A 22,727-nucleotide genomic window follows, 5' to 3' on the forward strand; every position below is an offset into this window, starting at 1 on the left:
ACTGCATCTTATAAACTTCTTTAATTTCTTGCCACAACGTGCTATTTACAGATGCGGCGATTAACAGCAAAGAGCCGGACGGGAATCGTTAAAACACAACAGTGATGGTTCGATTCTACAGGTACAGCGGCAGCTAAAAAAATATGCCCTTTAGCCAGTATGTGCTAGATATAGTTGCATTTCCCAAAAATATGAATTTTGCGAAATTCATGAAGTCAGGTGAATCTATTTTAAATAAACAACGCAAAATAAAACATTGAAAAATAATGGAATCGTGGAAAAGTAAGGAGAAAAAATATAGGAGATAGAAAATCTTGAAAATGGAAGGTTTGCATTCATGTCTCGTAAATTCTTGCAGATTTGGAGAAAACACCTCTACAAAACCATACATTTATATCCATGCGTTACGATTTCAAAAAATTGGAGGAGAAAATTAAGCAACGTATAACTACGTCCAGCATGGACTTCCATAATTTATGCTTTCACATGTTTTACTTTGTGATTATTCTTTGGTTTATGGGATTTTTTTAAGGCGATGTACTTTTAAAAGTATTCCTTATCTGAAATCACCATCTGGAAAATGGATTTTCCTTAGGGAAGCGTGGATATTTCAATGTTTCATTTACTCAGACCTTGACAAACAGGTCTGATACCATTATTTCCGACTGGGGAGGGAACTGCCATTAAGAAACCCTGCTAGTTTAAATAGATAGTGCTATGAAAAAGTTGCCTATTAGTGTTACAGTTATCAATAGAGCTTCAATTTGAGTTAGTCGGCAATTGTGGCGAATTTCTTGAAGTCACAGGTGCGGTGCTCAAAGCACTCTTAAAACGAAATTTGTGATGGCTCTCAAGGAAACTGAAACACTTGTCAACTGTGGATGTACCAAATCGTTGTCACAGTTATTCCCTTTTATAACTATTTATATTTCAAATTTACCCGTCGGGTGTTAATTTATGAATACTTTACTAATTAATAAATTCATTCAAAAACACGAATATTTTCCTTTTTTTGGCAATCGTGCCCTTCTATTTTGAGCTATCCTTTATTGGTAAAATATGCAAAATAACTGTATGTGCCCTGCTTATTTCTACCATTTTCCTGCTTCGTGACGGCGTACCTGGAATTATCTTCCATTGCGTGGCGGCGATTCTCGAACCGACTTGAGACAGAGATATCGTTGACCGTTGGCAGGCAATCCCAATGGCCATAAGTTATGCGTATCGGATTGTAGATGGTCAAAATTATGTCGATGCGCGAGTACCCTCTGCAAACCCTGAGGAGACGGCGGTCGTCGATAGCCACTTCCTCCTTCCCCCTAGCGCAAGCCTATCGCACGCCGGCGTCGTCGCAGCGACATGCATCGTGAGGTGGAGGGGCGATTACGGCCGCCGCGCCCACCCTCCTCCCTTAGTCACACTCACCGGAAGCCACCCGTCCTCCCGGCGCGTCGAGCGGGGACTCTGACGCCCTCGACCATCATCCTCCCCAGTCACTTCCCGGCGCCCCGTTATCGAAAGTCGCCCTCTTCAGCTTGCATCACGGCTCAACCGTCCGCCAAGCTTTTATGCCACCGGCGTGTTATGAATGCTGTTATTATACTCTGCATCGAATCGTGAGTTGTTGATCGTTGCGCTTTACGAAAGGGACCTTCGGCTTGGAAAACCGATCCGGTTTTTTTGTTCGAGAGCGTATGAAAACAGGCGAGAAAGTCTTTTGGAGGAGTATCCTGAAGAGGGACCCGGGGTTCAGAGAAGGAACTGTTCCAACGAAAGGATTTTAGCCTTTACATAGCTGGTTTGCAAATATTCTACCGGTATGACGTAGTGGATACTGCCAATTATTTATACATAACGATCTTACCGTATCGACAGATGATTATTATTTGTTCTTAGTGAGTTTCGATTGTGCAAAGTAATGCTTTCTAAGTCATTCCTGTAATTATTTCCTTAGTTATTTCTTTGCTTACCAGGTTAATGTAAATGGTACTTGCGTATATGTATTTAGGTACTTAAAAAATTCACATTTGAGGGTATTAACAAGGAACTCTGCCATTATCAAGTATTTATATTATGAATCGTTTCCCTTCTTATAATTTACCAATATTATTCTCCATTCTAAGCAGAAGTCATCCTCCTTGACCATCCTGTACAAGAATAGAGTAATAAATAAAAACATGTAATTAGATTGATCATTTTATACCGGCCATCTTCACAGGAAGGTGATTCTTAACTTTTTCTTTGGTAACTTTGGGAATGAACTGGGCGAATGGAATAAGGAAAACGAGGCGGGGGCTATTGGTTGAAAGAAGTAAGATTGAATGAGATGTAAATTGAGTGGTCACTTGGTGATTAACTTTTGTTTCCATCCCTCATCTTGGTGTTTATCTGTTTCTATCTTTCCACATTTTTTCCCTCACTCATAAAAATATTAAGATAACCAAGCCATTTTTAGCCATTCTTCTATTATGAAAATTGACTTTTTCAGTCGGGTCATCTCATTTTAATATCTTTTTTATTTCTTTTACAAGTATTACGCCTTTATTTTAAAAGTATCTTATAGCCTGACGTCTGTTTATCCTTCTCTCTCTGCTTTCATCGTTAGACACAGGGCCACGCCCTTCAATGGCGCGATAGTTAGCTCTGAGGTCTACATAATTTTAATCTTAACAGCGCTTGGAAATTCCGCGTTAATATGCGATTCGTATTCGGAGGCATAAATTTATTAGATCCTGGGTCTGAGTCGTTCGACAGCTGAATGGTCTTCCCAGTTAGATATCTGCATGTCTTTCCACAAATCTCCTTAAAATATTATTCGCCAAATGGGGAAGGTGATGGTAAATCACTCTAGGAATTATTTGGTTTCTCACCTGGTCTTTGAAAAGTGGTAAATCGAGAGAAAAACGTCGCATTAAGCGTGAACGGAAATTAACACACTTTTGCCTTAATGCAGCTGCAAGCGCTTATTCATTTGTTGAAATTTTTATTGGAGCTATTTTTCGTGCTGGAAAGGAGAATATATTTTCTTTCCATAAAAATGACATTACCTACCACAATTTAGACGTATTTTAGTGTTTTTCATTTATCTAGGGAGAGGTATCTAAAACAATAATTTCAGTTATCCCAAATAATTCGTACGTTACAATATTTCCTTTCCCGAAAACCCTCGCAGGAATGACGAGGGAAAATGAAATTTACGTGAATTAAGAAATTAAAAAAAATTTAAAATTATTACTTCTTTCTTGCTGATTGCCCTCATTTAACATTTTCCATTAAAGAACCGTGAAAAAGCGACCGAAGAACAAGAGTTAATGTCATAATACGGAGCATGAAGATTTTGTTCTCGGGACATGAAAACTAATTCCTGAAATCCAATCTCGGATAATTAACCTTGAAACGACGAAAAGCGTTCTGCGGAATAGGTTTTCCCCGGCTGCAATAAAAGAGGCAATAAACGTTGTTCCGCACTTTCAGGTCTCAAATTCCCTGAAGTACTAGGTGAAAACGTTTTCATTTTTTTTAAAATACCTGCATAATCCACCCTGATGAATCCTCTGTTGAACAGAGGATCACCTACTGCTAAATGTAGGTCTGTGAATTTTTAATGACCATCTATTCGAAAAAATTATCGCATTATAATTTAATCTTTTGTGCTCTGAGGAATAGTTTGCAAGATAATTGGACATTTGAACCTGTGAACCAATCCTATCTGGATGATGCGATAGTGAGTAGTGATTTCAAATCTTTTTGTAAAAATCACAGAAATTGTCCCTCGTATTTTCGGCACCTAAAACGATTCAACGATTAAGCTCTCAAAGTTTTTTTCAGGAGCATTTAAGAAAGTATCATTCTGGTGAATTTTTTCGTTTAAAAAAATAGAAATAATTGCTGTATGCTTTTTTTATGGATGTATTGGTATTTTTAAAATTAAGCATTCGGACTTTGATGTCGAGGAATCTCATGAAACAAAATGCTTCCTTTAATGTCGTAAAAGGTTCTAAGATATATTATAGCTTCGAGGAAAACACGGGCATTAATTGTTCTTTTTAGACAATAATGCTCTCTAAACGCTTTTCGACGTTTATTTATGACCCTAATGAATGAATTTGAATGATACTTCACAATTAAGGTCGTAAGTCAAGAGGGCACGTAATTAACGGATGGCGGGACAATCCAGTGCCCCCTGACGCTCGCTTCGCACCCGCACCCCCTTAACCACGAAAAATTGTTTTACGTAAGCACATTTAGCAGGGAATTACAGAGGAGGGGGCAGGCAAGCATCTCCGCCCACCCCCGACTCACCCCCCCGCCAAGGAGGGGGAGATGAGTGGCCCCAATGAAAGCGATTAGCTCCGGGGACTCCTCTGAGGTGGTGGTGGAGGCCTTCTCGTTGTTCTTTGAGAGGGGATTAAGAGCGGGAGAAGAAGACATGCTCGGCGAAGAGGGGCGCTTCGATTATATCACATAGCATTTGCATTGTGTCCTTAACAGGCCTCGATCTAAACGGAAACATCATGCCATCACGACAAGTTTACTCCGTTCTCTTTTTTTATAAAGAAATTTTTAGAGTTATTTTTTCAATAGATGCATCATGATCTCGTATTTAAAACACTCTGTCTCGATTATTGCTGTCTGCAGGATATTCAACTGTGGCGTTCATCTATTATCATTATTTAGGTTACCGGTTAAGGTAGGTTTTCGGATGGACACAACTACCAAATAAATATTGTATTACTCCTAACAAAACCCAAAAGCTATCCTCCTACTCTACATTAGGTCCCTCTTCATCCCGTCCATCATCCCTACTCTGTTCTTTCCCTTTCCACGTTTGCCAAGCATTCTCCCCTCTATTACAGTATTGAGCATCCCACTTCCGATCAATACGCCCCTTATCCATTTATTCATACTGAAATGAGAGTTGTAAAATTATAAATTTTGTGCGAGCATGAAATACGAGTGTACGTGTTTATATACTAATACCTTTATTGCGGATTTTACCTCTTAAACTCACCTACACCTTTCTTAAATTGCGCTCTAATATTGAGATAATTTTTCATGAATGTTTTGAGGTTTACATAAAAATCTTAAGTCCCATTGGGTTAGTGATTTCCTAAAATACCTCGTCTAAACTCATTTCCCATATCTATCCCACATTCTTTAAAACTCTTAAAAATTTTCTGGACAATCACTCGTTTACTGTTGAAGATAATTTATTTACGTAATTTTTATCGTAGTGAATGGACATAGTGGAGGGATGAAGTCTGTTAATTGCCAATTTAAATTTTGCTATTCAAGTGCTTAGAGGAAATTGTTTAAGCACCCTACTCGACTTCGTAGCACTTTACGCGTTTGCTAGTGTGTATTTTTCGTACATAAAGGCACCTAACGATCTTATCAACTCACTGCCTCCTACGCTGCATAGATTAACCGAGGTAGTACTAATTTGTCGGGGCGTCAGCGCCCCAGCCTGAAGGACAGATGCCCGAGTGGTAGGGTCGTGTGGGGAGAGGGGTAAGTTGAAGAGGGGAAGCGGAGGAGAAATGAGGTAGCGGTCCCCACCAGTTCTCGCGAAGTTTAGATAAGTTTGTGGGATGTCGCCTCTTGGATGTTCAGCAGGCAGCCTCGCAACTTAAAGTATATATATCGCCGGCTGCGGCAGGCATGTGCATGATTTACAGTAGTTTTCGTCCATGTGTGTTCCGTTGCCACTCGACTATTGGCGTGGGAAGGAAATTATTTGAGGAATTCATCCTTGTTAAGAGCATTTTCGGCAAGTACTTGGACGGAATAACAAATGATCATAGTTGGAAGAAAAACATGAGGCGCCCGAGAAAGGAAGGCTTCAATGGAAGTCAATGCGGTTTCCGTTTTTTACTTGAGCATTGCGTTCTTCAGTCTGAAAATGATATATTTGGTTACCCAATTCCAGTTACTAATATCTGAAAGAAATTCAATCATTGAAGAAAAAAATTATAAGTCCATAATGAAATTTTTTGGATGAAATAAATATCAAAATGTGTTTACTTAATTGCATAACAGTGCATTAACCGATAAATACCCATGAATTTTAGAGTAAGAGAATACGTAGCGTTGATTTCCCTAGCAATGTTAGCGTTCTTTGGATTACGATAGATCATTTTTATACTGTTGAAAAATGTATGTTCATTAATTATAAATGCAAGAATTATGTTATCAATATTTTTGTTAAAACAAAAACTTTGAGAACTTTTGGTCATCCCATGCATTCAAACTAAATGTTTCCCAGCAGCAGCTCACAAAAGGAATCGAGCAGTGATTAAAAGTTGTAGGTACTGTATGCAAGTAAGTGATCTGGTTCCTGAGCACATGCACAACTGTTTACTCCAGTAATATATTGCAAATTAAATTATTATCAATGAAAATGTTTAAAAAAAGGAGGGTCTGAAGCGCATGCCACAAATTATTTTCAAATTCTTCATGTATCAATTATTCAATCAGAAGTAATAAAATATACCAGGGGAAACTGCAGCGTTTCAGAATTTCTCGTGGAAACCGGTTATTTGGTTAACTCATTATTGTTAATCGAAGGGCATATTGTAAAATAACAGCCTTGTAAACCCGCTTTGTCGCTGAGTTTCATGTCACATGCTCAAGAAAATAAAAGTATTAGAATTTAAGGATTTATTTTGCATTTATTTCCCAGATGAAAAGTTTATTCAATTTAAAACATAGCTACTTGCTTCATTATTGATATTTTAAATTTACAATGTATTTATTACATATGCTAGAAGTTAAATAGGAATATTTTGATGATACATGTAGTAAAAAAAACGTTAAGTAAGACTAATCGTATCCCGTAGCATAATGAGTAGTTCCGTTGCATATCGTTGCATATTTATTTATTGATCTAATTTTAACAGTGTATTTTTTACAGATCCAATCAAAATTTTATCTATCATTATTTTATCTAAAAAAAAATCTATTTCGGGAATTATATAGAATGGAGCCCTTAGACCTAAACGTTGACGTGGTGGAATGCCTTGTGCGTTCTAATGATCACTAGGGTTGTGCTGATGGGAAAAATGGTAATTGCTCCTGGTAGGGTCACCCATGCAAAACAGTCCAATGGTTAGGAGCCAGGCAAATGGGAATCCGCACAGCATCTGCTCGTCAGTGACGCGGCTGCATTGACATCTGACACCAGTGGGGCGGTCGTTTGAATTATGGTGTCAAAATCAAGACACTATTGAGGAAGGCAACTGGAAACCATCTCAGTTATAATCCCCTGTACCGAGGATTGACAGAAGCACTGGAATAAGTCCTAGCAAATACAGGACTCGACCCAATGGGCGAGTAGCAGGTGAAGCAAGGTTTCCGCGCTGCTCATTTCACGAAATCATTGCAAAGTGAAATCGACAATTGCGGTAGAGAAGACGTGAAAGAAGAGGACCGAACCAGTTACAATAGGGACTTGAGATGCTAGCGCGATGCCGAGGACAGAGTAATTACAAAATGTGAAGCGGGAGGTAAAGATGATAAAAACGGATATTTTTATTTTTATGTTTTATAGGATAGTGGAAATAACTTGAGTGATGGGTAAAGAGTATCATAAAACGAAGAGTAATTGAGTATTCCAAAGGGTGCCAGTATTGCTGAGCACTAGTGTAGGAAAAACGTAGAAAACATTTAGCAGGTGGGATTTAGAATGTGATAAGATGAAGTAAAAGAACCAACGAACTCGGCAATTGTTCAGGTCTACATGGAACCAAAAATCATGGAGACGAAGCAGTTAACAACATGTACATGTACAAACAGCTGGAGGATATTGATGTTGATGACAGAAATGTAAAAGACAGTGTGACGGGATTTTTAAGACTATGATAGAAGGGAGAAAATGAAGCAAGCAAGGGAAGGGGTTGAGATAGGATAGACATGTCGAACGGGATGAAGGTAGGAAGGAAGAATGAGGAATGGGAGAGGGATTTCCTGTAGTGAGTGCACTACTTCGAAGTGAAAAACAATTATGAAACATATAAGTTATGTATGTACGCTAGCGCATAGAAAAAAAGCTACTCCAGTTTTCTAATTACACCTTTGTAGATTCATATACACATACGAATATTATTCTATGCATCTAATGTTCTTCACTCATTAGTAGACGACTTTTAAGCAATTGCACTTGGAAAAGCATTTCAATTTTTATCTATTTAAAAATGTGACTTAAGCCAAAAGCCATTCTCTCCAGCATGCAATCCAGATAGGAGCAAAAGCCTAAATTTTTCAAATAGGTATTTGTTTGCTGTGACTATTCTTCATAGGCCATAGTATATCAGGAATAAGTAAGGATTACTCAACTGACGTTCTGATTTTATTGGTCAATATGGCAAATATTATAAAATTATTTTCACTTATTTAAATATCAAAAGGATATATCATGTTAATGAAAATGAAATAAGAACAATTTGCACTTTTCCACAGTTGATAAACTGTGGAAAAGTGCAAATTGTCCTTATTTCATTATGATGAACTTCCACGACCTCAAGCCTGAATCTGTTGAACTTAGATATATCACGTTAACTGATTCATAGCATCTACGATTAAGGAATCTGGCTGGAAGACTTTTGTTTGACAAGTTAGTTCCTATTCTGAAAGAGATAAAGGCTACCTAATGTGAAGACTACAGAAAATAAGTTTCATTTCCCATGCTGCTGAAGTGGTTCTCAGGGTCATTAAACTAAAGGATAGACAGTAGGGCAAATGATTTCTAATGGGATGCTCATTTTGGGTTCAGGAAGGAGAGAGGCACGCGTTATACTTTTAAGCGAGGCGCGTGTTACGCGAGTAATGAAATCAGTAATCGAGAAGAAAATGGAATCCAACCAGGACGTATATCCTGTTTCATAAATTTCAAAAAGGCGTTTGATAGAGTGAATTCAGGAGAACTAATGAGTATATTGCAGGAAATAGGAAGAGATAGGAGGGACAGGAGGCTAATCCGCAACCTGTACATATCTCAGACTGCTCAGGTGCGAGTGGTGAACGGAGAATCCGGATGGGCAGTGTTAGGTAGGCAGGGTTGTCCATTATCATCGGTGCTGTTGGTGTTGGAGGACATGGTTAAAGAGGTATGGGAAGAACTGGAGGTTGGAATGAAAGTCGGCGGGGAATTCAAAAATCAGGTTTGCTGTTGGCCAAGCTCTAGTCTGTCAGTCGGCCAAGGTGTTCCAAGACTACTGAGTGGGATGGGATATGGGATGAGAATCAATATAAATAAAACGAAGGCTATGCGATTTTACAGAAAGAAAAAGGCTAACAAAAAATAATAGGGCAAAAACTAGAACAGGTAGAACATACGTATCTCGGCAGTGTTTTGTACAAAATTGTACAAAAGGTAGTAGGGTCGTATGGAGAAGAATTGCGCTAGGCAAAGAGGCTTTCACAAGGAGGAGGAAACTGATGACAGGGACGTTGAGTAAGGATATTAAGAAAAGACTTGTGAAAACTTTGATATGGAGCGTAGCTATGTTCGGCGCGGAAATGTGGTCATTGAAGCAGGAGGATAGATGTAGAATGGAGGCTTTTGAAATGTGGGTGTGAAGAAGAATGGGGAAGGTGAAATGGACGTACAAAAAACAAAGGGGAAAGTGATCCGTATGGTGGGCGACAAGAGGGGATTGTTGGGAGAAATACTATGGAGGCAGGAAAAAATTGATGAGGGACGTATTGATCGGTAGGGGGATGTTGAAGACTGTGATAGAGGGGTGAATTTTAGGCAAAAAAGGAAAGTGCAGGAATAGGGTTGGAATGTTAGACGTGATGATAATAGGAAGGAAGCTTACAGAGATGAAGAGGGACTCGATATAAAGTTGCTGGATTGCGTTTTGCCAGGAGTCACACAAGATTTATTAGGTGTTTGTGTCCATTCAAAATCTACTTTAACCGGTAGATTATTTACTTAATAAAATAATATCATTTTCTTCCTGGCGAAGTGATCTTATTTCCTGACCAGCTTTGCAGTATTTCCATATTGTAACTAATTCGGCCGTAATAATTTGTCCATTGAAACTGAACATTTGATGAATACTTGAAATCAATCGATTAGAGAGCCGAAATAATTCTCTTTAGCTCACTAGTTCTTGGTTGTAGAAAACGGGGAGAACATGAGAACCTCAGTCTATGCAACTCCTGTGGTGTGGTGTCTAGGGCGATTTTCAACTCTTACTCGTTCTGGGCAATGAGAAAATGAGGGCCTAGCAGCAAGGACTGTTACGTGCGTACAAAAGTTAATTAAACGTTTAAAGTCCTCGTTAGATTGCACCCTGGTAATCACTGCGTTTAGTGGCCTCACTAGCTAGTTACCTACTAGTCAAACCGCAAATATTTTTTCCATGTAAAATTTGATAATTAAATATTTACCTTTACTTTTCGACACTTAAAAACAAAGGTATGATTGATTTATTTTTTCGACATTAAGCCTGATAGAAGTTTCATTACAGTTCAAAATATTTAAAAATTAGCACAGTTTTCTTTCCTTCAATTATGTAGCAGAATAGGATTAGTTTGGATGGAGATATTATAGCGCTGACCACTACCGTTTGTATTTGAGGATATAAATCGTTATCGTCCAAAGCTGTTTTCACAGATGTATTTTGGAGTGGGTATTCTATGTTTTTTGTTCGATTTTCTAATATTTGTTTTTTGGCATGGGTTCCATGTACTTGCCTAGAGTTTGTTGGTTAGTATAACCATCATAAATTTAAGGAATAGGCAGAAGACGATTGGAACATACTTTTGCCTTTGTTTTCCGTAAGAGGGAAAAAGAAAGGGTTGAGTAGCGAGCGAGTCGAACAATGCAGTGTAACTCCTGACAGTTATCCCGTCCCAGGAAATGACCGAAGCCTACGCGCCCTGATCGAATTCTCGCCGAGCTTGCTTAGATTTTCAAGCATGTGCCACCTTTGACCTTTGTTTTAGTTCTTTTCCTTCTCTTTCTCTCGTTAGATCTCGTGTCCTCACTTAATTAGCCCAACCTTCTCCTCCGCCGACTTTTCACGTAACCTTTCTGGCAATTTCCGGTCGTACACCTCTTTCTATCACCCACATGACCTCCTCCTAACATTCCATAGGATCTCCTTTGATTTTGAGGACTTGACTTATGATGACGTTTATATTTTTAGAAATATCCTATTACGTGTTGAGAATTCTGTGAGAGTTAAAGTTTCATTCTGCTTACTGAGAATGTTGACTGTACCTGACTGATATCCCGCAAAAACTACGTAGCGAAGGCATTCATTTTTGAAGAAACCTTCGGCCAAACATAAGATGATGCAGTTATCATTCTAGGTTCTTTTCTAACCATCAAGTGAAAGCAGAATCATTTGATGGATATAAAAAACTTCCACGAAGAGGAGAAGCCTGGATGGGCATCGAACACGGCTAAGGAGAGACCATATGCTGAACGAAACGCAAATGCCAAGCAAACCTTAAAACCAACAAGTTCGGTTGCTCACTCCTACGTTGGCCACCCATTATTTCGCTGAATTGGCTTGTACCTGCGTGTAAACACCTGATTTAAATTCCTAACTCTTTGTAGAACCAGTATTGACTTGAGTACATCCATATGTTTTCGCGCCTTTCGAGAAAACGAGTAGATTTTATGAGAAGGGCGTTCTTGTCATTTTTAATGTAGTTTCTACTTGAATGGGATGAGGATTGAAGATGAAATTTCGTTCTTAATTCTTAGTTTGCCTGCTAAATAATTCCGTAATGGTTACTATTGATACGTTTGAATAATTGCCTCTTAAAAATATTTATCTAAAAGAAGTTTATCAACTTTGTTAAAAACAAAATTTTTAGAAGTGCATACCCTAGTATCATAAGCTGGAAAGATACCTAGACTTCTCGTATTTTTCTCGTTAGATAAGTTTATATATATATATATATATATATATATATATATATATATATATATATATATATATATTTATACGGCAGCACCGTTATTACCGGGCCTAGGAAATTTAAAGGGAAACTTGCCTTGAGATATGTAAATGAATGCTGAAAAGGAAAAATATGCTATAAGTATGTTAAAATATGTAAAATTATGCAAAAGAAGAAAGGGCTCACGCTGGAAAACTACTCCATTTATAATAAACCAAAGGCATTAGCTTTTTCCATAATTTTTAAATATCTCGCACGTGGTATCGTTAATGTTTAATTCATATAAGAAAAAGTCATCTGAAGTTTATTCTTGGTTTTCAATGATTAAGCATCTCTCTAGTCCGTTTTGTTGGTATTTGGTGTAAAATTACAAATCGCCATTACTTAACGTCACTGGTCTGGGAAATTGACACTGTGAGCTGGTTTTAATTTTCACCATATTTTTTAGAATTCCGGTACGTTATTCATTTTGTGCAATAGTGAATTTCAATACGAAAGACATTTACAAACAATCGTCATAACGTACAATGGTAGCATAAATAGGGAAAGGTACAAATTGAATACTCGCTCTGATTATAGTGAGACAGTCAGTTCTGGCTTGATAGCAAGTGCCAAACAAACAAAAAAAGATAGATATAAACTGCTGCAGTTATGCTACGACATCTGTTCTATGTAATTTTTTTTCCAAGCCCTAGTTCCACCCATGTAAAAACCAGGCTTCTATTGTCCTGTCAATAGCATTTACCGCATGTAATTATCTTAATTCTGTAGGTAATTCATTAAAAATTACAGCAATAGTTACCTCCAATATTCTTCTACCTTAATTTCTGCGATATGTTTTTGTTATGTACTTAATATTCTGCCGTGATGGATATTCCTTTTTCTGTACATCAGATATTTTATATTTGTCATTTTAAATAGTCAAATAGTTTCCTAACATCATAAAGTATCTCTGCAGCCTGTCAACAGGTAGAATTCCGAATTGGAAAAATATCTCTTCCATCTGGAATATTTATGTTATTTGATCTAGTTTCTCACACTCTCCCTAGGATACTTCGCTCCTTATTTTGTGGCACATTAATTTTGTAGAAGCTAAAGATACCTGTACTGTTACACCATATTTTTACATACTCTGAACCAGTTTAAAATACATTACCGGGTTACCCAGAAAAAGCGATATTAATTTTATGAATATCGCTTAATTTAATTTTTATCTATTGTTTTTATATCGAGATATTTTTCAACAAAATGCTACACCTTTTGCCTCGGCGTAAATAATGTCCTTTGAAGTGGACCATTAAAGTACCTCGCTGGAAAATAGAGAAATAAATTACGGACTCATCTAAGCTGATGGTGCTTCTTAATATTTAGGATGTTCTCCGAACTTAAGAAGTATAAATGTGTCTCCTTCGAAGTCTTAGGGTATCAAATGCTTTCCACTAGGTCTTAGCTGAGGAAAAGAGAGATTAAAGCCAAAATCATGTCAATTCATCGAACCAAGTACCTGGCATATTTGGGAGTGGTTTATCAGGCGTTAATAATGATTTTCCATTTAGAGCAATTGTTTCCCTAGACTTACTAGTACGTGTGGCTCAGCTTTGTTAATATCCTCCTAATATTCAACTTAAATGGTGACACCCAGCATATTTTCAAGATGTTTACGTAAGATCGATCAACATATTGTAGATATTGGGTGTAAAACCAATAGTTTTGATGTGTCAATGTAAGGTGTTGAATCCCTGAGACTAAGTGGATTTTCTTATCCACAGAAGTACTGCTGAAAGTGCAATTAATTTTAATGGAGAAACGGTATAACACAGGATTCGGACGTTATTCTAAGACGGACGGACATATATCAGGATATATTAGTGTGCTCCGCTAGCATATTTATAATCCAGGAATAGAATAAATATACCTCATGTCAAATACAAACTTACTTAAAGCACCCCCCTAATCACTTTGCGCTTGACATATGCAGTAATTGACCTATAGCAGAGTATAAATCATCCTTATTGCAATAGCTTTCAAACAATTGGTATCTACATCGTGTGAATAACGGGAAAATTCCCCCAATCAAAAATATAAATGGCATTTATTAATGCCAAAACGTTAACCAAAAAGTTGTAGAGAGTTTTTATGAGAATATATTTCAATAACTCGAACGTAATGAGGAAAATGTGCAAACACGTAAAACAGAAAACCCAGCGAAAGGACCCTAAAGTTATGCTAAAAAACATCATTTATGGCTCAATTAGTGTATTTTTATATGAAATGGACGTTTAAGGTGTATTTCGAAAATATTACTCCCCAAAAAAAGGCTTGCGTTTAAGTAAGTCTTGAGATCTCTTTTTTGTGTAATTATGGGTCTTAATTATTTATGCAATTAAAGATTACAGTGATTTTGCCTGTTTAGTATTAGCTACGTAGATACTCCTTTATAATTCCTCAATGGTATTGATAATATCAAATCTTTTTGTCCAAAATTGATGGTGATATCAACTAACTACTTAAATAATACTATCTCTGGGTAATAATTCCTGTTTTTTTCCTCGCATTGAAAGATTGCAAATAGGAACTTTATTGCCATTAGATTTCTTCCACCTGTATAGGAATACTCTTGACCGCGAAATAAATCTTTTACCATTGGATATCCTTCATCCAAGTATTTCACTAAGAACAGCTGCGGTTTTGGTCAGACTTCGGCAAGTAACTTCGTCGTCGTTCAGGCTAGGTCGGACGTATTTCTTTGATCATGTTCCTGGCCTACTTATTGGATGTTGATGTACTCGATACGCAAACTAAACACCATTCGCGAGCAGGTTGACGTGTGGAGGGCTCAAAAGTGATATACCTGACTCAGCCACCCATGAAGAGTGGCAATCTTCGTCTCGCATGACGTGTGGTTTCAAGGGAAATATTCGAGGGAACTTTGGTGTCTACATTGAAGCGAGGCCTCTTATGCTACAGTACATTCTAGCATTACAGACGAGCGCCAGGCCAAAAGGCGGGCTAAATTGCATCCTATAAATTGGAATATATCTTACCATGGTACGTGTTAATTTGTGTTATGAAGCAATGACTTCAGTTCTTCGTCTCATGCTCAAGATTGTTTGAACTGAAGATTGGAATTATTACCAAATGTTTAATAGGAAGACAAATGGCCGAGTTGTTTGACGGATCTAAATAAGGAGAGATGTTGTATTTTGAGGTAGCTTTAAGTGAATTTTGAATTTTAGAACGCAATAGTCTATTTTCAGCAGTGTTCATATTCTGTTTCACCAGAGGGGACATTCCTTGATAGCCTGCACATCCCACCCCCCTACTCTCGTCTTCTTTGATCTCGCTCTACTCTGTGCCGCCTTAATTTAGGGTCTGATTGACGGGATGAGTTTGGGGTGAATTCTTGTAGTTTCAGGTCCATGTCATTTTATGTCTTATTACTTTTGTTAATCTTTAAGAAACTAATCTTTGTTAGGACAACAATTTAGAAAAAAGTTGTTTTTGTCGCATTAGAGCAAGAACAAGATTTAATTTCCTCTACTAGTTCAAATGGTAATCATCATACCTTCCTAAAATGTGCAATTCTCGCCTGTAAATACTAAAGTTGATTTAATTGGAAATCATAGGGATATCAGTTGGATAAACGAGTTCGATGAACTTGGCCATTAACGCGACTGGATATGTAAATTGCCATTGCATTTATGCTATCGCGATGATAAATTAAATCTAATAGGTACGTAAGTTGGGTATTGTATTTAAATATTAATGCGCGTTTGTGTGTATCGTGTATATGAGTATGTTTGTATGAATGTGTGTGTGTGTGTGTATATATATAAATATATATATATATATATATATATATATATATATATATATATATATATATATATATATATATATATATATATATATATACATAATTTCTTCTATTTCTTCCGATTCTATGCTTCTATTTCTTCCGATTCTATGCTTCTATTTCTTCCGATGATGACGGAGCTGAATTCCGTCGAAATGATCAAGAAAAAAAGCGTGTGAGTGATATTTTTATGTATTCTTATATTGTTTGTTGCTGTCCTACCTTTATATATATATATATATATATATATATATATATATATATATATATATATCACTGATAACATATTGATCGTAAGTATCAGAATAAATTTCAATCAAGATTAGAATTTAATGATGTCTTCATTCATTGTTTCATTGTGTACAAAAATGTATATGCAATAATCTTTTTGTGCGTGATCTAATAAATATTCGAATGAGTGCGTGAACTAATTAAGACTTACGCTTGTATGACTGCCATACTTACCCGACGCATGCCATTGCGGTGTCTTGCGGGTATTGCGTGCATGTAGATGTGATTGCTTATCTGCCTGAATAGATGAGCGTCTTAAGGTTGGACGAAACGTTGGCGTTGGACGCCTTAAGGTTGGAAGGAGTTGTTGACATTTCACGGTACATTTTATAATATAACTGAGAAGATGGGGAATGCAAGCCATTTCATTTCCACTTATTCCAAAATGGAGTTATATTTCAGTTAAAATATATCAGATGATCTCAACTTCGAAGCAATATAGCAGTTGTAAACAACTTTGAAAACAGTGTTATCATCAAAATTACAAATTTTTTGGTGATATAGTACCTTTAGAATGGGGTCTAAGTAAGCCCTGAATTTTGAATGAAATGATTTAAAATGATCCACCCCAAAATATGAATTCCATGCTTTCACTCAATTCCACTTTGGGGGGGCAATAATAGCCGTGAGCTAATTAATAGTACATGAGAGTGAGTGCTCAATAGTAATTAAAACCTGGGGAAGGAAAAGGTCAAACCTGCGATAGACGCAGTTTTTTTATAAGACTAATTTTTTTTCTTGTTTTTTTTTATCCTTGAGCATCATTCCAGTTCAACCCCTTGCCTGTTCGTCCCCATTCCCCCCGCGGACTCGAAACGAGAAGTTCCCCTCTCGCTTCCACGAAACACCCTCCCTCGCGTAACCCTCGGGGCGGGGCTCGCGGTCAGGGCGGACGGGGAGGGAGGGCTTCGGTTGGTGGGAACGGGCGCTTCTTTTGCCGGGAAACAAATGAATGAACACCGTGCGGAAGAGGGAGAAGCGGAAAGGGGGGGGGTGGAATGGTGGAATTGTAAACACAAAGGGATGGAATGGAGTGGAAAAAATGGGGTATCTGAGGGCAGAGATTAATAACGGTGAGCGGAGGGTGGGGTGGGTAAGGGGACTTGAAAGAAGATTGGGGGGTGGGCCCCTTGTGAAGTGGGACGGGCGAGGAGAATAAGACGCCGGAGATGCTATTGAGTGAACGGAGGGAAATTAACGATTGAGGCACGGTTCGGTTGGTGGCGTGGTTCCATTACATCCTGAATGCAGCGATTACATTTACCTCGTACCTTCTACAAAGGTACTATGAACTCCCGAGGATGACTTAATTTTGCCGAGTTGTATGAAATATTATTTCTGCAATGCGCGGTGTACGAAAATACTCGTAATTTATCCATTTTACTAGATATGTTTTTTTAATCGCAATATTTATTATTGTATCGCAATATTGATATGATATTACCTTTTATTGATAGGCGTTGAACTTAAGTCAGTTAATTGTATTGTTTTCATTGTTTTTTATATATTAATATGTAACCCTTGTAATAATTAATAATGACACCAATTCCATAGCTGTCATTAGAGTGGTCAACGAGGCAAAGGTACCAGTATACCCAACACTCTTATCTTAGATTGTTTGGTAGATGGCGCACGAGAAAAATAATGTGTGGTATGTCTTAGTGCCAAATATGTTTGTTTGATTCTCTTTCATTCCTCTCAATCGTTTTTTTGGTTTTTGAGGGGTTTTCCTCCTCTTCTCTCCATGCTGCTTTTTCCCGTCTACTTGCCTGTGTACTTCCTTGGTCATCAGTTTATCTGTCCATTTGACTTTATTCAATATCCGTCTTCAGCACTAGGTTTTCAAGAGTATGAGGACATTCTTTTTTTCCAATTAGTGGCTCCTCCGATTCGTACATTTCATAAATTCTCATAAATTTATCTTTTACCATAGTAGTTGCCTCCATTTGCAAATGCCTATTGGAATGGAATTGTAATTTGGAAAGTGAAACGAGTAAATCTGCTCCAGACGTAATCGTGCCTTTAAGGTGACGAAATTGTTAACTTGATGAAACAAGAGGGAGAATGTAGATGGGAGGGACGGAAGATGAGTCTGAGAGCAGGGAAGGAGGCAGAGACAAAGGAGAGAATGGAGGGAGAGATGATGAGGAGGGAAGGGACCGGGAGTAAGTAATGTCGACGTGTGAGAAAGGCGTCATCCTTTGAACTCCTAAAGTTTTGAGGTAAGGTATGTTACTCATCGCTGTTTCGTTGCCAAGTTTTCACTCATCCCAAATGCGTCGCTCGTGGGCGGAAGACGGGAGTGGAGAAATCCTCGGGGGAGGGGGGGGGGTTCTCTAAACCCCCTCCGACCCCTTTTTCCCCCCTCTCACACACGTCCCGAATGGGTGGGAGAGCGAATCCCGGCCGCAATTTCCCTCGGTTAGCAGGCACAGAAGAGGCGAGATCACACGGGAGAGACTGGCGAGGTATACGTAGAACGCTCTCGCACGCAAACAAATTCCCGGCCCGTTGACTATTCCCGCCAACTCCGACTGCGAACTCGCGCCGCGCGATTCCCGCCGGGTGTGCCCGCCCAAATGGAAGCGGGCCGGAGGGAGGGATGTGGGAGAGGCCATGTGTCGCCTTCGTGGGATTTTCTAATAGTCCGCGCCCCGCAATTCCCTCACTTTTGACTCATTAAGGGACTAATTAGAGCACTCGGGGGACCCTAACGCCCCCGAAATTTAGGCGTAACTACTGCTCTGTCGCCCTCCGCCGACTTCGAGTTCTCCCTCATCATCAACTCGTTCCCTCCATCCCACCCTCCCCTTTTCGCCCCCTCCCTCCCGCTCGCATTCCTCGCCACCCTCGACATTCGACATGCCCTCCCATTTCCACTCCCGCGATCCTCCCCCCTCGCTCCATATTTAACCGCAACCACTTGCCTACACTTCTCCGGATATTCCGACTGCATGAATATCATAAATGTGTTATTTTCGTATGAGATTGGTCATTTCTATTATTTTAAATCGCTAACTGCCTCCGGGCATGCGTTGAGACAGGAGGTGGATTTTTGTGACATGTGATTGTTTGTAGTTTCGTCGCGCCAGCATGGAGCGCACCATCGAGCAACGCTACGCTGTGAAGTTTTGCGTTTAGCTCCGGAAATCCGCATCGGAGACCCTTTAACTCATTAAACAGGCTCATGGGGATGCCTCAAGCCGCACAAGAGATTTTGAGTGGCGCAAAAGCGTTTAAGGAAGGCCGGGAGCTCGTCGAAGACGATCACCGCATCGGACGCCCGACGACCGCTCGAACCATTGGCCAAATTGAAAAAAGTTTTGGACTCAGACAGGCGTTCAACCATCGCCCTTATCAGTGGGGAGACCGGCCTTTCAGTGGGAACCGTCCACACCATTGTAACAGAGGATCTTTCGATGAGGAAAGTGTCTGCGAAGCTGGTGCCGAAAGTCTTGAGCGAGGAACAAAAACTGTCGCGGGTGGAAATTTAGCTGCTGACGAAATTCGACGGGGCAACGTTGCCTCACCCCCCCCTTCAGCCGCGACCTGGCTTCACCTGACTTTTTCTTGTTTCCGCGAATAAAAAGGGAGCTTAAAGGATATCGGTTTGACTCCCATCGAGACGGTTAGAGTGGCGACGACAAAGGCTCTCAACGGCATTCCGGAAACCGACTTCCAGCTGGCTTTTGAAGATTGGCAGACTCGCCGAACTAAGTGTATCGATGTAGGAGGAGTATATTTTGAATATTAATAAGCAGCTGTAATGATCACTGCAATAAATTTTTATTTTTGGAACCAGTCCCGATACCTTTTGTACGGACCCTGTACATCATGGCTCTGGCTCATATCAAAAAGGGAAAAGATATTTTCATTATCGTTTCACATTTTCATTCGTTTTTTTTGGTCTAAATCAAGCTAACTTATGCAGAATATTGTTTTCTATCATCAATAATATATTTCTTTAATACGGGGATTGGAGCTCAGGGAAAAACTGGTATGATTTATTGCATTCCCATATCCATCTCGTATCCTTCCCCTCTCTTTCCTCCTTTTAACAGAGGGTTTATCGTTTCCTCTTAAGTTGCTATCTTTTATGGTGAATCACCTCAACTGACTGCTAAACCTTACTTTTGTATCATTTTATTCCCTAAACTCTTATCCTTTATGTGTGTGCATATATATATATATATATATATATATATATATATATATATATATATATATATATATATATATATATATATACTACCTTGATCAAAAATTTCCCGGAATTTATTCAGAAAATTAAAAATACAAGTTTATTCATCTAAATCTATATTGTCCCCTTCAAAGTAATCCCCATCGACTGCAACACACTTATGCCAGCGCTTGATCCAATCCTCGAAACATTTTTTATATTCGGTTTTCGGTATGTCCATCAGTGCTTCCTGCGATTTTTCCATTACTTCCTCTCGGCTGCTAAAACGCGTTCCCCGTAATGGTTTTTTAACTCGATTGAACAGAAAGAAGTCACAGGGAGCCAAATCAGGTGAATTCGGTGGCTGTTGGATGGTATTTGTTGCATTTTTCGTCAAAAAATTACGAATAATGATAGCACTGTGCGACGGTGCGTTATCATGGTGCAAAATCCACGAGTTTTCTGCCCACATTTCTGGTCTCTTTCGGCGAATTGCTTCACGCAAACGTCTCATAACGCCCAAATAATACTCTTTGTTTACTGTCTGGCCTTCTGGCAAAAATTCATGATGCACTACACCGTTGTAATCCATGAAAACCGTCAGCATTGCCTTCTTTTTTGACTGAAAACGACGTGGTTTTTTTGGTCTCGGCTCATTTGGTGAACGCCATTCACTTGCCTGATGTCTGGATTGCGTGTCGTACTCATAAACCCACGTCTCGTCTCCAGTAATGATCCTTTTGATGAATGTGGGATCGGATTCAGCCTCGCAAATCATGTCTTTTGCGACGTCAACACGGTCTCTTTTTTGCATGAAATTGAGGTCTTTCGGCACCAACTTTGCTGCTACACGACGGAAACCCAAATCATTAACCACAATGTCTTGGGCGGATCCATAGGCAATGTTCAAGTCCTCCGCTATTTCTCTGATGGTTAATTTGCGGTTATTGACCAACATTTCTTTTACTTTATCAATTTTTTCACCGACTTTCGATGTCGATGGTCTGCCACTGCGTTCATCATCTTCGATTGACTCACGACCACTTCTGAACCGCTCGTGCCACTGGTAAACGACCGTTTTTTTTAGAGAATCGTTGCCGAAACACTTTTCCAACATTTCCAACGTCCGTGCGCCACTAAATCCGTTTTTTACGCAAAATTTAATACAAGTTCGTTGTTGCAAATTTAAATCCATTTCTGAAATTGTAAAAAATCGCCAACACACACAGAGATAGATGTACTCTTGGGCACGTAACTTTTGCAAATGTCAAGTTATGGCACTAAGATTTAAAGGGAATATCAACAACAGATGTACCAATTTAACAAAAAAAACAGAACTCAAATCGGAACGATGGGAGCGCCACACGGTGGTTATTCCGGGAACTTTTTGATCAAGGTAGTATATATATATATATATATATATTTATATATATATATGTGTGTGTGTGTTTTCATCTTAATTGATTATTATGGCTAAAATTATTTTATAAACTTCAAAAATAAATAGAAAATTATTGTATTTGCAGGCATAGAAAAATAATTTTTCACATATAGTATAGTCTAGTAGCTGCTTTAACCACTACGTACATTCGGAGTGACTACTTACATAAATGAAAATGTGAGAGGTAGAATATAGTATATGTACAAGAATAACGTGGTATTTTAGCTCATCCAGTGCTCGATTGTGACATTAAACCTGGGACGGATGTGCCTAATTTTACTTTCAATTTTCATTATGATATTATTTCAAGAAGATACCTTTAAATTTATATACACCATGTAATTTGTTCCCTGGTCTTTGTGTTCCTTGAAATTTGCCATTCCTTCGTCTTTAACATTGCACCGCTCCATCTTCCCTGTAGTCTTCTCTGCTCTGCACGATGGAGTGAAGTACAGTATAGCAGGATGAGAGGTATCATCTTCTAGTGTTGATGTGAAAATGTAGCTTTTACTCTCGTCTTTACGTTACCGAAGAAATATAAAATGGCGTAATTCCAAAACTAGTGCCCTTTGTGATTATCCTCACCGCCTAATTAATTCTATCAAATAAACCAAAGCTCCGAACATATATTTACGCTTGGATATAAATGTACGTACTTTCTACACTGAACATACCCTCAACATAAAATGCTCCTACACTGAATATACGTTCTTATACCTTGAATAAACTAAACCTTGGAAGCTAATCACGACCGTTCATACTTCTATTTGGATGATATCTCTTTCCTCCATCTATCCATCGGCTAGTCTTTAATAGAGATGTTTTATCATCGAAATAATTTAATCTATGTTACGAAATATGATTTAAATTTTTTATTGGTGCGAATGAGATTAAGGGATGAAGAAAAAATCTAATAAGTGAAAATAATTCATTATACATCTGTGATAATTGATAGGTCAAATGCTGGCAATCGCCATCCGGCGAAAGGCTGTTTTGTGTCACTAAAAGCCGTCCGATGCTAACCAATTATCGATGTTCGA

This window comes from Hetaerina americana, unplaced genomic scaffold (genome assembly GCF_022747635.1).
Source record: "Hetaerina americana unplaced genomic scaffold, ioHetAmer1.1.p SCAF_43, whole genome shotgun sequence".
Lineage (NCBI taxonomy): Eukaryota > Metazoa > Arthropoda > Insecta > Odonata > Calopterygidae > Hetaerina > Hetaerina americana.